Here is an 18,035-nt window from a genome sequence, read left to right as displayed (position 1 = left end):
AAGGGCCAGTAAAACCAGTTTGGCTCAGCCAGGAACAACTCGTGAAAGCCTAGCCTCTCAGGGGAAATCACACCTAGAAGTGAACTCTTCCACAATGACATGTGAGGTGGCCGAGGGCGTGATGATTACCTGTTCTGCCACACTGGAAGGCAGTACTAGCAGGGAAGACAAAGAGAGACAGTGGGGCTAGTGTTTGACCGAGAAGTGCAAGTTCCTCCAGCACCCCATTTGAAGGACAAACAGACAAATTTCAAAGGGGCAATACATGTCTTTTGTTGCAAGCTGTGCCAGGGAGAGACAGTTTGCTGTGGGGGATGAGGCATCGCCCTAACATATGTGACAGATCATTCAAATTGACATTAAAGGAGTTATGCATTTTAGGCATTTTCCCCTGCACTCAGAATAAGGAATAAATGTTGTTGTATGCTATTTTTCCATGCAATTTCCAGGCGTATGTTAAGAGACTAAGTACATTTTCCTAGCACATTGTGAACTGAAATGGTCAGATAAGACTCAGTTCTGGCTGATTTTAAAATTGGGCAAATTTGACAGTTGGTGGAAAGATGGAGATGTACATTATGAATATGCTTAACATTTTTTACAGAGTGATAACTATTATACATTTTATGAAAATGACCAAAAGGTGACAAGGGGCCATGCTACCCTGCACAGAGCCGGCAATCAGCTTGTCTAATTCCCCGTGACCCCATGAAACCACGTATCTATTTCTTATGGCGATATCTAATATAAATTTGAAGTTATGATACATAACTCATTTTTGCTAAAAAGTTGGCCAAGAGAACAGAGAATTGTTATAAATGTCAAAGAGACAGATGGTGATCCCTCCCCTTAGACCAATGGCACCAGGGGGCATGGAAAGGAATGGTCAGCTGTCCTATACCATGGTAGGAGCAATTCTAGAACACTTCCCCAGATTGTAAAATAAATCATGTCATTTTGGCCCATATAAGGGGGACTGTACTAGACACAGGGTCAGACATACACACAATAATCCAGGGAGAGAGGACAGAGAGGAGGCAGCTGATCCCATCCAAGAGAGTGCAGAGACCAAACCCTTGCCTAGCTGTCCAGAGTCCCATCCAGGAGAGCGCAGTGACTGGATTGCTTCCTCTAGTTGTCCATAGAGACCTGAGATCCTGCTAGCTGTCCAGAATCACAAGTCAAGGCTTACTTTGCAAGTAGCAAATAACCCAGTCCCAAATTGCATACCCCTCTCCTTTGTAACCTCAATACCATTAAAAATCCCATTGAAAATCCCTTTGAAAGTCCAAATTGCCGTTATAATTCATTCACCTTTCCATAGAAGAATCAGTATTAGCCTGTGTATGTTAGTGTATTCCTTTGAGAAATCTTTCAGTTGTCTGTATAAGTCCTTCGTGTCATTTTGAAATAAATCAATTAATTTCCCATTGAAAATTCACATTGAATATTGTTGCCATTCAAAACCAACAATTTGGACAAGTGTTTTTACTAATTCTAGTCATTAAAGTATAGCCTCAACAGAGTTAGTCTCCTTGTCACTAAAACTGAATTTGGCCGTGTCTTGTCTGCATTACCCCTTGAACCCTTAACTTTCATCTGTCCCATTTAAAACCTAAACTGTAGTCCCATTGAGAGCAATCCCTTTCTTTTAGAATCCTATCTGTTATATGCCTCTGTCCTTGTGCTTAAAACCAATTTCCGATTTTGATAGCTCATCCCTTTTCTTAGCTACCTGTCATCACAAATCCTGTGTAAAGCAAATTTCCATTTTGCTGTGTGTGTTTTTCTTTTGCATTTACTTTCTTCCCCCAAATCGATTTTCCTACCTTGTTTTTTCTTGTTGTCCTGGTGTGCTGAGTCTTTAGGCTTCCTTATCTCTTCAAGCGCATCATCACAAATTTCCTTTCTAACTGTCCTACTGCGGTTGTGAGCTGCTGTGCGAGATATCAAGCAAATACGATTCTGCCTTTTTGCTCAAATATCGGGTTTTCATTTTCCTTTCTGGCCTCCCATCTTGGGGTGGGTGACTGTTTTCCAAATCTTTTTTCTCTCTTAATCCTTACTCCTTGCCACTGCCTTCCATCCAAAGGAAATCAAGTTTGCTGATATTTGGGGGTGAGTGTTGCAGGGGGAGTGCGTAACCTTAGTGCCAGCACCTGCTTGAAAACTATTTTTCCTGTTTGCCATTAAAGATTCATATGAACTGTGTTAGGAATTCTGAACCAATTGTTTTGTAGGAAACATTGTATTGTGTGCCACAACATTGGTGGCTATTGTAAATTGTTTTAATATTTTGTCTTTTCCATTAAATAATAAATTAATAAATATCTTATTGATTCACACCGGAATTGTTCCTTGTCCATTGTGACACAGGGTGTTTGTAAATGGTGGGTGCGAGACGGGTTGGGTGCCTACTCAAATAAAGAACCTGGTTTATTAAAATAAAAAGTATTTTTATTGTGCACCCCATTCATTGTCAGGGGAAGGAGTACCTGGGGGGAGCGTGCCGTGTTCTAAAACTTTGACATTGCTGAGGAACCCCGGAAGAGCCTCAGAAATAAGAAACTCACAAGATGTGGCAGAGCGGTATCCCGGTCAATGCAGAATACACACACAGGCGTGTTCCCAGGTGGCGGCATAGAGGGAATCACAATGCTGTACAGCAGCATCCTAAAGGCAATGGTTTGCCTTACCTCATAATACAGATAGTATATAGAAGGTGCCTGCAAACTTTGGCTCTCCAGATGTTCTGAACTACAACTCCCATTGGTCATAACCGGAATAGACAATTGTAAGCAATCATGGGGGTTGTAGTCCAAAACATCGGGCAATGCAAAGGTTGTAAACCTCTGGGGTGGAACATTGATCTGCTTTCTATCTTCATTGTTCAGCACAGTGCTAGTAAGTCCATTCTAGGAAGTGTGACAAATAACAATTATTTACCCCTTCTTTCAAAGGTGGATCCACACACTTTGATGCTAGGGAGGTGAGCCCACTCCGCAAGACCCTGCGCAGGGGTCTGGGCAAGCAGACCTCAATGGGAGTGATTCCCCCTTAGGGTACAAGGACTCCTGTTCCCACTGGGAACTGCATAAACCAACCACCATATCTACACCCAAGTGCCTGCCTTCCTTGTAGAATAATGTGTCATCCTCCTATGTTGCTTCAGGCAATGTTCTATCTCTTATTACCCCTGTTAGCTAAGTTTGCGGACTGCTGCACGTCACAGTTTATGTTACCCATTGGTGGCACTATGGGAATCGTGTTAGTCATCGATTGGGGTCTTACCCTCTTTCAGGAAAGTCAAATCTGTGTTTTTACAGTGCTGTGGTGTTAAAAAAATCTGGCTTTTCCCCCTCTTTCAGAAAAGTCAAATCTGTGTTTTTACAGTGTTGTTGTGTTTATAAAAGTAGGCTTTTCTCTCTATCCCTCTATGTAGGATGTTCCCTCTATCCCGATAATTTGCTTCTAGGTTTCCTGCTTTTCTGCTGCATGAAGTAACCTAGGCCTCTTTTACCTCCTCCTGATACTTGATCCTTGATTGTTGCTTTGCTGGGTGGGGTAGTTCGGTTTCGTGCACTGCAGTTTCTTCCTTTTACCCTTTCTCCCCCCTTCATCTCTCCACACTCTTCCTCAATGGTGCTCTCTATCCCCCCATATTCTCAAACTGCTATTCTATCACCTTTCCTACTCCTCTCTTGAAGTCTGCAAGGAAAAACTTCAAGAAGGATCTCCTGGTCTCCAATCCAGGCCTGCCCATCACTGACTTCTATGTCAACGCTTCTTCCAGGTAGAGTTTCACCGACATCCTCGTTGACGTCCCCTCTCCTGATCTTTGGAACCCCCATATGGTTGCAGTGCTCTCCTTTTTTTTTCCCTCTCCCATTAACGGTGAAACCGGCTGGGAAGTACTCTTGGCATCATTCCTGTCCTCAAGGGCCATCAGTAATGTCTACCTAAATGGAACTGTCATGGTTCAGGGCTCCCATCCCAACCTCCCCATTCTTGATAGGCGTCTTTCGTCTCTCATCAACCTCCTCCCTCCTACTGCCACTCCTCCTTCTGCCTACCCTCTGGCCCCTCTGCCATCTCTGATGGGTGTACCACACTCCTGTACCCCTCCTCAGAAGAACTTCAAAAGTGGCAACCTGCTCACTTAGCTACCCTCAACTCTTGCTCTGCCGTCAAACATTGCTCTGACATATGTCACCCCCTTGAAGACCTTGATGTCCTTTCTCTCACCAGATGTGGCTCACTGCCAGCTCTGTCACATGGTTTGATACTCTCCTCCCTGAGGCTTACAAAATCCTCTCTAAGCCCTGGCCGAACCGGTACTGGGTGGAGTAGTCCTGATGTTCTGTGAGTGGGTCCCTGCTACTATCATATCCACTAAGGCCTACTCCTCTTTTGAATGCTTCATCTGCAGGCTTGGTGTCTCTCCTATCCTCTCGCTGACTCTTGCCACCATCTACAGGCCAACTGGCCAGGTCTCCCTCTTCCTCTCAGAGTAGACTGACCTCACTTCTTCTCTCCTGGCCTCAGAGAGTTCAGTATTCCCCTGATGCAGACTCTAGACTTTCCAGAAACCTCTGTAACTCTCTTTCCCTCTTTTTCTTCCATCTGGTCTGATGCACTCCTGCGGACCGGTGTCCGGTCAAAGATTCGAATCCAAAAGGACCGAATGCCATAGGATCGAGTCAATTTGACCTTAAACAAAAGGGTTGATTTTTCTTTTTAAATATATATTTTTTTGGGTTTCCGTTTTGGAAGAAAAAGTGTTTTTTAACACAAAAGAGGGGTTTGGGGGGACCCACCCACAAAAATATGTAAATAAATAAATAAATCAACCCTTTTGTTTTAGGTCCTTTTGATTCAACCATTTTGTCATTCGATCCTTTGCATTCGAATCTTTGACCTATAACCCTCCGGACCCACCTTGGATACTATCATCTCTGTAGACTTCTTCATCTTCAACCCTTTTATTACTCCTCTCTTCTGGTCTGATAATTCTCTTCTGTCCTCTCACCTTGAACTCTAGCTGGCTAAACCCCCACCCATGCTGTCAGTCTCCTTTTCCATCATTCAACCCATGAAGCGAGTGTCAGTTGCTGATTTGGCGTCACCTCCACTCCCCCTCCTAATCCTGCCATCAACTCTCTCTCTGATACAGCCCTTACTAACTTTCAACTCCCCATCTACAACACTCTGGACATCCTTCCCCCTGTCATGAGGATCCACATGAAACCTACCTCCAAGTACAACTCCTGGTATTACTCTGACCTAGCAATTGCAGAGCAGCTGAGCAGACGTGGCGTGCTTCAAGCACATCTCTGACAAACTGTCCTGCTGCCTGCTCCAAAGGCAATACAGACTTTCCATCTGCTCAAAGAAGAGGGCCTATATCTCAGCCTGCATCTCTGGGGCCACTAACAACACAGCTGAACCTTTGAAAATCTGCAAGGAACTTACCAATCGGACCACAGTTTCCACTTTTCCTCTGCCTTCCCTGGCCCTCTGCACGTCTCTGTCCTCTCACCTCATTACTAAAACTCAGGACATCCTGTCCTCTCTCTCCTCTACAACCGGCCCTTCTCCCTCCACCACTCTCAGGCCTCCCTTGGCACCCCCCCTTCCCGCCTAATCTCCTCTTTCTCTCCCATGTCACCTGATGAGGTTTCTAGACACGTCCGCTCTATGAAAGTCTCATCCAAACAGGTGCTCCCCTGCTCCTCTGAAACTGTCAAGGACAACACTGTCTTCCTTGCTCCAGCCTTGGTTGAGTTCTGCAATCACTCATTTGCCACTGGATCCTTCCTGTCACTCATCAAGCACTCCCTTCTGCTGACCCTTCTTGTCTGGCTAACTACCGCCCTATCGCAAATACCCCCTTCCCAGGTAAACTCTTGGAGAAGCTGGACATCTCCCAGCTCATCCACCACACTGAATCTGTTGGTTGTCTCCATGACCACCAGACTTCCTTCAGAGCTGCTAGAGGCATGGAACATTGCACTCCAGAACACCTCTCTAATCTCAATTCCAACTCTCATTCTGTTTGCATCCTTCCTGACCTCTTCTCTGCCTTTGATACAGTGAATTATGCCACCCTTATAAATCGGCTCCATGATACCTTTGGCATCAAAGACCTGGGTCTGGACTGGATGACCTCCTTCCTCTCTGAACAACTTTCCTCAGCTTCAACTGGGCACTTTTCTTTCCTCCATCTCACTCTCCACCTGTGGTGTCTCTCAGTGCTCTATTCACTCACCTTGGCTTTTAAAATCCTACCTTGCCCCTCTTGTCCATTTGATCTCTGCCTTCTCTCCTAACTTCCAGTGTTATGCGGATGACACACAACTCTCTTCAAGCTTCCCTCCTCTTCCTTTCTCATATCTGACTGTCTGTCTGCTATTCAGGCATGGTGAATTGTTCAAATCTCTGCCTTAATGCCAGTAAGACCGAGTTCCTTCTCATTGGGACTCCAGATACCTTCTTTCCCCCTACACTCTCTCTGCCCTCCATGGCCCCCTCCCCTCTCCTCCTGTGAGGCTAAAAACCTTGTTATCATCTTCGACTCCTCTCTCTCCTCACTTTATGGCCCTTGCCAAGAAGGCTCATTTTCAGCTTCACCTGCTCAGAAGCATTCTTTCTTTCCTCACCTTCTCCCAGAACGGAATGTCTCCAGAGCGCTAGTCCTTTCCAGGCTTGACTACTGTAACAGCCTCTTCCTCAACCTACCTAACTCCTCCGTTCACCCCCTTCAACAAATCCGTAATAGGACTGCAAGTCTTATCTTTGGCCTCAAGCCCAAGGACCACATCTATACAGCCCTAAAATCTCTTCACTGGCTCCTGGTTGATGCGAGTATCCAGTTCAAAACCCTCTGTATCATGCACAAGGCTTTCTGGGCCCAGGGACCCCTCTACATCCAATTATCTCTTCCAAAATACCTCCCTGCTAGAGCCCTTCGGTCTTCTAGCTCCAACTCTCTGCAGATCAGATGTTCCTCCAAGCAGAGAGTGGGGGTAGATCTCTCTCCTCCGCAGGTGCCTCCCTCTGAAATGGCCTCCCTGCTCTCTCAGAGTTTAGCCAGTTCTCCTTACGATCTGGAAGCTTCTCGAGACCTTCCTATAGTGTTACTCCTTCCCTCTCTCCTTCCCTGCTAATGTCTCCCCTCTGCCATTGACTGACTGTCTGGCTCTTTCAGAGTCTTACAGGGCACTAGGACCTCCACTTACAGTTTACCACTGCACTCTGTCTCTTTTGACCCCCTTCCCCCAATCATGCACTTGCCCTTCTTGCTCATTTCCACTGCACTATCCTGGCTGTGCCTGCACCCTGCTAGCGCTTCTAGTCTGTTCCTCACACTTATCACTAGGACCATTCTGCCCTGCACTCTCTTCCCCCTATGCTCTGTCCACCTGGCATCCCCTGGCACCCGCTTTAGCCTCATGCACTTCCCTCTTCCCCCTACAATTCTATTACTGCACTGGCACGATCAGAATGTCACAAGGCCCATCCCTGCTCCCCCCTTTATATTGTTGCACCTTGAAACTAATTTTGTATAGGCACATTATAAAAAAATAATAACTAAATAAATGAAAAATGGTATGTATCTCTTTTAGAAAAGACTTGTATTTAACTGAGATTAATGGATCACAAGAAGAGAGAGAGTACGGTGTGCTAAGGAAGCCCCCTGACGTAAACACGCCTTAGAGAGGTGGTAATGGAAGAAGCCGCAGAGCCTGCAGCAATTGGATAGCTGTACAAATACAGCCCGAGATGCTGGAGAACCGGCAACAATGACAAATGAGGAAACCAGTGTAGAGGTAGGGAGAGCCTGTCCAATGTGGTGGCATGACCATAGTCCTACTGTGGTGGCGCAGGCAGCTGGTAAACAATGTCTAGACCCTTACGCAGGGAAATATGACAGCTCAAAGCTGCCAGAGTCTGTGGAAGGAAACCTCTTACTGAGATGCTGAAAATGAGATGCACGTGAAGCCGGAGGCGAAGAAGCCAGAAAGCCAAACCGATGACTCTGAGTGAGTGCTAAGCCCTGCAAGGTCATGCTGGAGATACACAGGTACCAGGATGAATGGGAAGAGCAGGAGGCCACTGGGGCCACCACATCTAAGAAGTGGAAAGTGTGAAAGGCAGGAAGGCGACCTCACCCTAGTAAACCAGCATAACTGGAGATACAAAGAAATCATAAAGAATGTAACGAAAATAGGCTGGTTGGGAAACAGAGGGAAAGTGGAAAAGAGAACCCTGTGAAAGGGAAAGAAGACCACCTGAACTCGAAGTTAAAGGGTGGGGAGAGCACTCCCTTAATAGTGTCCCATGTGCTGTGAATTAAGATTGTCAAGTGAACATAATAAGGAGGGACATAAGCCAATAGGAAGAACCAAGGAGAGGGGATCTCCTAATAGAAGTCAAAGTATACACAACCTAAGTAAGGTTCAAACTCTAAAAAACACAAAGGCAAAACCTTAAAGCAACGAGTGTGAGAGAATATATTATATGCATTTTTTTGTAACTTTGAAACGTTACATGGAGCTGTCCAGTGCTGTAATTTCAGAACTGGACAGCTCCATGTAACGTTTCAAAGTTTTAGTGTATATTAGGGGGCTCCTCGCCACAGCCCCCCCAAATCCCATGCCACCCTCCCACCCCAACCCTAACCCAAGCCCCAACCCTAACCCATGTCAACGGCACTTTCAAATTTTTTAAACAAAATTGTAATTCGAAAAAATGGCATTTCGACAAAAAAAATGGAAAGTTTGCCATTCGAAACTCTTACATTCGTTAAAATTACAGGATAACGTGTCAGGGTGTGAGTCAGCCAGAGGGGTGGGGGGGTGAGAAAGTGGCGGCGAAAGCCTCAACTGACATGCACTTCATGGGGCTGATGGCCGTGAAGGTGGGTGGCAGTGATGGAGTTGGCTTGGCCTGAGGGTAGAGAGGGTGAGCTGGGAGGAAAGGAGAAATTGTTCACTCCAGAAGAGAGGAGTGGTGAGAGGTATAGAAAGGGGAAGGTCTGAGGAGATCAGAACATCCCTGCAGAGCGAGTCGGGCCAGAGGGGAGAATAGAGAGTGAGAGAGAGTCACAAAGGTTGCGAAAGAGTCCAGAGGATGGACAGGAAGCATCCAGGTAGATATTGAAGTCTCCAAGAAGGAGGACTTGAGTGGTCGAGACCAGGAAGGAAGAGGAGAGGTACACCCACTCAGAGAGGAAGGAGTAGATCTGACCAAGTGGCCGGTAGATAGTAGCCACAGTAAGGGAATGGCTAGGAGAGAGGCAGAGCCTGCAGATGAGGCATTCGAAACAGGAGTAGTCCCGCATTGGAATGACAGAGGCAGGAATCTAATCTGGGAAGATCAGGGCTACACCCCCTCTAGATCGGTTGGACCTGGGCACAGAGAGGATCTTGTAGCCGTCAGGGAGGAGAGTGTCAAAGCTTGTGACAAAGCTGGCTGTGAACCATGTCTCAGTGAGACCAAGCACATCGAGGTCAAGTTCCTCCAGAAGGCGGCAGATGTCAAAGGAGCGTTTGGCAGCTGAGCGAGAGTTGAGAGTGGCAATATGGAGAAGATTGTCATCCTTGAAAGACTTCTGGGGAGGGGAACAAATCAGAGGTATGCCCTGCAGAGGTGTAGAAGAAACCCAAGGGGGGGCAGAAAGGGAAAGAGGAGAGGGCAAGGTAGCTAAGGAGTAGGCAGCAGGTGGAGGCGAGGAAGCTGTGTAAGGTGGAGAGGGGACAGCAAGAGAAGAAAGGAAATTGATGAGGCGCGGGAAGTGTCTATCAAAGAGAAGAAGGTTGGCCTGAGGGTCTTGGACCAAGACGGTACCATTCACATAAATATAAATGATGACCTTAGAGGAGTGGAAGGAGGCCAGATGGGCCTCCCACAGGATGCCACCATTAATGGGAGAAGAAGAGAAAGGGGAGAGCACAGAGAACATATGTAGGGTCCATAGGTCTAGTGAGGGAACGAAAAAAGAGGATGTCAGTGAAAGTTTGCCTGGAGGAGGAACTGGTATAGGTAATAGTGATAGGGAGTCCTGGGTTGGTCAGATTAAGTGAGGAGAGCAGGATAGTCGATAAAGAACCAGTTATAAAATAGGAGATACAGAGAGCACCATAGAGTAGGTGTGGAAAGGAGAGAAGAGGAAGGGAGGGAGAGGATAGAAGAGCAAGGGAGAGGGAAGGGGAGAACGCTAGGGAAGGACACAGGGCAGGGTGCAAGCAGAGGAGGCAGAGAGGTGACACAAGATGAACAATTGAACAAGACGACAGACACTTAGAATAAAATACTTTCACAATGCACATTTTAAAACAGGAGATATTATGGGAGGATAAGAGCGAAGTTTGAGTACACCAATGAATTGAGTTCTTTTCATTTAAGCATTTTCAATAAATGGATTCCTGTCGCTATTTATTTGCTAGTCTGTAATGAAGTAAGTATAAGTTTGCTTCTTATGGCCTCGATCGGGGGTATATTTAGAAAGGCCAATGTGGGACACCATAATCTGCCCTTTGACTTCAAGAGCCATTGCGTCTCTTTACTCAAGTATATTTCTAGCCTACACAACGTGCATGGAGCAATACTAGTTCTATATAGTTGTAACAGTCCTTCCATAGAGTAGCCATACTGCTGGGAGACATTATGGTACATTTTCTTTGGACTTTCCTCATGGTGTCATGGGCTAACTCTATTGAATTAAAGAGTCGGTAATAGGAACACAGACATACTGGAATTTCCTAGTTATTTCTACTGATTCATTGTTTATCATCCAGCAGTTACCTTTATGTGTGCTTTTATTTCTGTTCAAATTAATGATCATTATCTTCATGTTTTTCCCTGTTAATGATCAGGCTATTTCTAAAAGTATGTTCACATGGGCTCTTTGTGCTCCTCTGCAGCCTTATGGCAGTGGGTAGATGTTACATGTAGTTACCACCTCTTCTAGGTCTGAGTGTAAAGGTTAAATAGGACGGGTGCCATAGAGCACCCCTGTTGTTAGTTCATGTTAAGTTTTTCTAACCAAACTGAGGTGACCTTCTTGGGTAAGCCTGACCTGCACACAGGTGTTCGAGTAGAGTTATCCAATAAAAGACAAGACCCCTGGGTCAAGCACCTCTATTTCTCATTTTACCTAAAGCCCCTGATGATTAACTGTTTCAAAAGCTTTCCTATACTCAATAAAACCTGATATAAAGGGGCCTGTCTTTGTTCACCAAAGACTAGTCGATCAGGTAAGTCAGAAACCCTTTCTAAAACCTGTTTGTTGCTTGCTCAGTATGTTGTTAGGCCTTATCCAGCTATTCACCCTTTCAAGCGAGAAGGAGAAGGAGAAGATCTTCACCATCAAACCCACCAGTGCCAGAATTCTGTAATTCTCTGGCTCCTCTCGGGCACCCTCTTTTAAACACTGGAATCAGGATTGACCTATTCCATCTGTTCGGCATATCGCCATTATTTATGATGGTGTTAAATAAGTTATGCATTATATGTGCCCAGCTCAGAGGGTCCAGCTTATTCACAAAAGTGGCTAGTTCATTGGGGTCTAGTGCCATAGAGAGTTTGAGCTTAGTGATAGCCTCCACTATCTCCTCTGCAGTGATGACAATCATATCCCTTTCCTCCAACCCCTTCACAACTCTAATGGGAGCCCGTCTCCCCAACCTCCTTAAGGAATAAGGTCTTGATATGCTTGATCTAGGCGTTTCCCGGATGGGTTCACTTCATACTTATCTACTTTGGGTTTAGAACAATGTTTAATTATTGCCCAGAATTATTTTGACTCATTTGATCACAGAGAGTTGAACATGATCTTCCTATGGTCCATTGCCGTGGACCCTTTGTGTACCCTCAGCCAGTTTTTTTTTTACCATGTCTTGAGGAGTGTTATAGTTTTTTTCACTTCCACATGGGCTCTAAATGGTCCCTTTCCTTCCCTTATGTCCAATGTTAACAATATCTTCCTGTTCACAATAATCAGGTTTTTAATTGTGTTTTTGTTAGACTTCTTATGGCACTGTTTTTTCTCTAATTGTGACACTGAATTAAGTGTCTACTCCAGCCATGTTTCATATGTTTTAATCTCTTTAAAGTTGGGCAGGCCCTTCCTAAGACAGTTTTTGCATATCTTCTCATTGGCGCCTTTAATGTTAAATTCCAACCATTGCACTCTATTTCACACTAAATGTACCTTGCCGTTCCCCCAAAGTCTACCATTACTCATTTTGCCTTCAGCTAGAAGTGAGAATTCTTTATCTACATGATCACTTAGGTCAGTGCGGGTCAAGTTCAACTCGACAACGTACTCAAACAGGTTCCTAGGTAATAGCATATAATCTATCTTCAAGGTGTGCCTTCCGTTAAATCCAGTGTAGCACAAGTGTCTATTGGGGTCAGGGGCCAAGATCAGTTGTCCCATTTCCATGGAGGCGAAGAAGGACGACCAGGCATCCGTACCATCAGCCAGACCCTCTACCGGCCCCTCCACCGCATGAGTGTTATCATTGTTCTTTAGATTATCATAAAGGGTCGAGCCAGCCCATGTTCTCATTTCAAGATTACATTAATTTTTTAAGTCCCCCACAATTACATAGCTCTGACGGGTGTTACTGCGTAGCCATCTCTCTATGTCTTACAGCTTTGCCATAATATCCTCCATCAATGTGTCTCCTGGGGAGTTGTATGCATTAAGAATCAAATCATTCTGACTCTGAGGTTCCACCCCCAGTGTCACTAGCCCGGCCCGGATGTTCAGTTTAGCAATTTTGTTGGAGAAATTCCATCAATGATCGCTGGCTGCTGGCCCCTGCTGTGAGGCTGCCTGAAGATCTTCTCAAAATGTTCCATTTGGACATTCTCTGGAATGTCTTATAGCTGTCCAGGTTGTGATGATCTAACATCCAAGTCTCTTGGAGCATTAACACATTCAAGGTCAGCAGAGAGGACTGGCCCTTAGTGCTTTGGCAAATTAACTAAATCAGCTTGTATTCCATGAGATCAGCAACATTGGCTTAATATTTCTTCCTGGTCGACAAGGGGCTCGATCAAATTCCCTTTCTGTTTCTTGTTCCATGCTGTCAATGTGATTTCTACTGTTGAAAGCCATTGCCGCCATGATTTTCTTGGCAAGATAGTCTATGGTCCTCATTACGACCCTGGCGGTAGCCGTGCCGGTAAATAACTGAGTCATTCTTTTCTGGCACCCAGCAATGCGGACCTATCGGGGCATTACAGCTCCCTGTTGCCAGGCACTGGGAAATATTACTCCCCATTCGAGTCCCATTGGACTTCAAGGGAATGGGGAGGAGGGATGCACCGGCACCATTAATGAAAGTTCTGCAAGCGGGTGTCTTTCCGCCCGCCAGATCAGACCTGGTGGGCGGAAAGGCACCCGCTCGCAGACCGAGTGTGCCGGTCTGGTAATAACGGTACCGGTAGATTACCGGCACCATTGTTACAGGACTGGCACACTCGTAAGGAGTCCCTATATCTTGTTTGGCTAGTTTAGGGCGGGATTCTCCTTGTTTAGATAGGGCTTCTTTCTTGCCCTTATTGCTGTAGTCGTGTATCCTCTCGATAGTATATTCCATATCTAGCAGTGCTGGTGAATGAGAAAGGATCAGTTCACCTATAATGGGTGATACCAAGTATACTGCCACCCAATTCTCCTCCCCTGCTGATTCTGGCATCTCCATCTTTGAAATGTATAAGTGTCAACTGTGTTGCTTATTGCCAATCTTGAATGCTTAATCAGACCTGCCCTGTATCACAAAAGCGTTGTTTAGCTAGAAGTGTGTGTGAAATATGCAGTCATTTTTGTTCCTAGAATGAGGTGTTGCACATGCACAGAGAACGCTTGGGTCACCTTACTGCCCTGCCTCGGACTATCTGATAACACAGTTTCATTTGAATGGCACTCAAGGGATATACAGCATCCTTTAATAAATGGACACACAAGAAATCACAATACTGAAATGAAGCAATGGCTAATCCAGATGAAACCAGTGCTCTGGACTGTATTCAGAGATCGGCATAGACATATCGGCCCTGGCACGCAAATCCCTGTTTTACAGGCAAATAATTACATGAATCAGGGCCATAAGGTGTATTTTTTTGGTTCCATGTGTTAATAAACCCACAAAAATATAGCCATACAAAAGTATCGCCATATTTGTGCGGCAATATTAAGGCATGGAACCTGCGGGAGACACTTCCGCAACACCCACATTATTTTTAAAGGTGCGGGGGACACCCCCGCTCCAAAAGAACTACAAAAATGATCCCCCAAAAATCTCGCCTATGGCCGTTCCAAATGACTATGTATACGGCAATACTTTTGGTGGGGATAATACGCAGTGATACCATTTATTTGCAGTGAATGCAGGTGGAAGATCTTTCTCCATGCACAGGCATTTTTTCTCTTTTTTCCTGGTGAGCATAGCACTTTTTTCTTTAAAAAAAAAAAGATTTACATTTTTTTTTAGATTTCATTTATTTATTATTAAAGTTTGAAACAACATTGGGCCCTGGCCAGACCGAGCCTTTCGATGGTCGCCCAGCTCTTGGTTTACACCATGAATGAGTGTATCTGTTGGTGGTATGAGTGTACCTTCTTCCAGTTGCATGCTTCAGCATGACTGCAACACTGTACATGCATTTTCCTGCTCTCCTCACCAACCTAACCCAACCCTCTCTTTCTTTCCGATTCACAGTGCGCGTTGAGACGCTGCAAATCAAAGCAGAGCAGGACACAAATCCCAGTAACTTGACATACCTCCTTGTATTAACATGGTTTGAAATCACTTTCCATCCATCGACTTTCTGAGTGGGAAAGGTATGCACAGACGTGGGTCCCATGCCTTCTGGGCCTAGAGACCTAAGCTACTCCTCACTGATGAGGCTCAGCATGGCCGAAACATGTCTGGGGATGCTTGTGGTCTCGTGCAGAAGGGATGTGACCTAGCAGTTTGGGGTGAACGCCCCTTTTGGGGCAGGACCAAGCCTGATTTGCATATGTTTTTTCCCTTCTGTAATGGCTTGGCAGACTGAAAAATGATGGTCTGGAGGGTTGCCCACAGCCATGCCCGAGGTTATGATTAAGTCAAATCCTTCCAGCCACCACTGTTTTGTTTTGCTAATGTCACCCCGAGTGGGACGGGTATGCCCAGATGTGGGTCCCGAGTCTGCCGGGACTAGAGACCAAAGCTTCTCCTCACTGATGAGGCCCAGCAAGGCCGAAACATGTCTGGGGATGCTTGTGGTCTCGTGCAGAAGGGATGTGACTTAGCACTTCAGGCAGAAATGCCCCTTTTGGGGTGGGACCAAGCCTGATTTGCACATGGTCTTTCCCCTTCTGTAATGGCTTGGCAGGTGAAGAAAGATGGTCTGGAGGATTGCCCAGGACAATGCCAGGGTTTATGATTAATTCAACACTTCCAGCCATCACCTATTGAAATCACAGTGAATCAGAAATCAGATTCCACGTGCTGTTTATCCATGTGTGGCAGCAATAGCATTTTTGAAATCACTTTTTTCCCCTCTCGACGTAGCATAATTCATCGGGATATGCATGTAAGAAATATTCCTATTTTTTGCAGTAGAACAAGGAAGACTCAGACATGAACACATCTGTTATAACATTAGAATAGATTAACTAAGGTGGGTCCCTGCCAGGGCGCCTGCTGGGACCGAGAAAGAAACATAGACACATGGAAGTGACGCAATGGCATTATCTGCAAGGAACCCTTGTGCAGGCGCACATGCATACTCACATACAGACTGGGTGTCATGTGAATGTAGGAACATATGTTATGTGTGCACAAGCAATTTGCTGTTAATTGCTCAACATTTACCATGCAAAAAAACTGGGGGGGTCTCGGAATGTTTTACTAACTATACACATCAGATTCCAATATTTCAGATGTAAGTGGTTAGGCCAATCCTTTTCATACTCAGCATAACTTTGCTGGTGTTTATTAAACATGTCTAAATGCTCCAACCACAAGGCTGTCAAGACTATGCTGCACAAAAAATGTAGTTGTCGGCAGCCTTGCAAAATGTCTGTTCTGGATGCATTAAGCTATGTTTAAAGCTCTGTACAAAGTAGCATTTCCCTTTAAGGGGAAGACAATTTAGTGAAGCAAAAGGAATGCATTTAGGCTCATTTGCATAACCACAATGCTGATGTGGCCCTGTAGCGCAGGTGAACTTCCAGCGATGACTACTAGGTGGCACTGTGACATGTGTGACTTGGCTCAAATTAGTCAGCAATGCCCCTTTTCATTGCAGGCCAGTTTCATCTAATCTCATTCCACCATAAGTAATTTACTGCATTTGACTGCAAATTACTAGTTTGGGGTGGGCTTGGGTATGTAGGAGGGTGGAGTGTGTGGGATGGGGAAGGGAGTGTTGGGGGTTCCCCCTCTGTAGAAATGTTATGTTATTGTGGTTTAAACCGCCGCCTGATGCCATTTCTATGGCCTCAAAGCGCTCTGGCAGATCTGAAAAGGAAGTAGAGCTGGAAGGGCTTGGAAGCTTAGTAGGATTGAGAGGGAGAAGTGAAAGAGGACTTTGATGTGTTGTTGGTAGCTTCTGTTCAGAAGAAAAACTGTCATTGGCCCTCATTACGACCCAGGCGGTAAGTTTTCAACATTACTGCCATGGCGTAATTAACGTTTACGCCCTGGTGCGATGCCGTAAAGTTCGGCACATTCCGACCCTTCGCGCACGAGCATTACGCCATGCCTTTAATGTAAACTATGCCATGCCGTAAAAGACCCTAAAACGGACCCTACCGACATCGTACGCCGCGCAAGGTGCACTACCGCCATCCATCACAGCGGCGACCGTAATTAGCGGTCACCGTAATTAGCGGTCACCGTACTTAGTGGTCTCTGTAAATAAGCAGAACCGGAAGTAGCGTCATCGCACAGGAACGGGAAAGAGCACGGCGGCCATCTTTAAAAACACAATCCATTGCCATCCTCCCCAACCACTCTACATCCGACCCTGAGACCTGTCAAAACCCATTACCCACCCATTTTCCCACTACAAAATGCCAAAAGCTGTCAAAAAAGCCTGCGATTGGCAGCGGCAGGACCGCTTCACTCGGAGGAACTCACTATGCTGGCGGAGACCCTCCAGGAGAATGCTGCGGTGGTCTTCTCACACAAATGACCAGGCCGGCAATTGCCAAGAAGAAGGCCATATGGGCCATGGTGGCACAGCGGGTCAGTGCGATGGGAACCGTACCCCGCAACGCACAGCAGTGTCGAAAGCGGTGGGACGACCTGAGGCTCCGCGTCAGGAGCATCCTCTCCGCAAACCGCAACCTGGGCCTGGCAACAGGGGGAGGATTGGATTCCCCAATCAAACTCCAGCCATGGGAGGAAATCTGTGCCTCCACAATCGGCATGGAGAGCATAGAAGGGGTAGGAGGAATGGAGAGAGGAGCACCGACGTCAGGCGATGCAGGTAGGTGCCTCAAATCAAGCCATGCAATAGTCACTGAAGTCCCTTCATGTGTAGCACAATGTTGCCCTAGAGTGTAAATGCAACATATCAGCAGGAGACTGCCCACAGCCACATCCGACCTCCACCCTGTACACATGTAGTATGCACACCCTAACTGCAGGCACCCACATACCTCCATGCTAAAGCCACACAAAAAGGAGACAACCTGCATGCCCCTGCCTCAAATGTGCTGCATCTAGTAACCAAAATGATGTAAGTCATCACGATTCCAATGTCCGCAGACCCATCAATAACACTCTCCCTCCTTTGCTCCACCACAGGCTCAAATTCCAACCCCGAGGATGAGGACACCCCTGCCACAACACCAGCCAAGAGGGCCAAGACCACTGTGCCAACACCCTCCCCCTCAGCTGTACTGATCAAGACACCGCAGCAGCCGAAAACCGTTTCCAGTACACAGGCCGGGCCACTGACAGGCACCACAGCAGGCAGCATGGCAGCAGCAGCACCACACATCCCCACAATGTTTGCCACAGAAG

Source organism: Ambystoma mexicanum, chromosome 14 (genome assembly GCF_040938575.1).
Source record: "Ambystoma mexicanum isolate Mex_15411 chromosome 14, UKY_AmexF1_1, whole genome shotgun sequence".
Classification (NCBI taxonomy): domain Eukaryota; kingdom Metazoa; phylum Chordata; class Amphibia; order Caudata; family Ambystomatidae; genus Ambystoma; species Ambystoma mexicanum.
Note: the sequence above shows the minus strand (reverse complement) of the source record.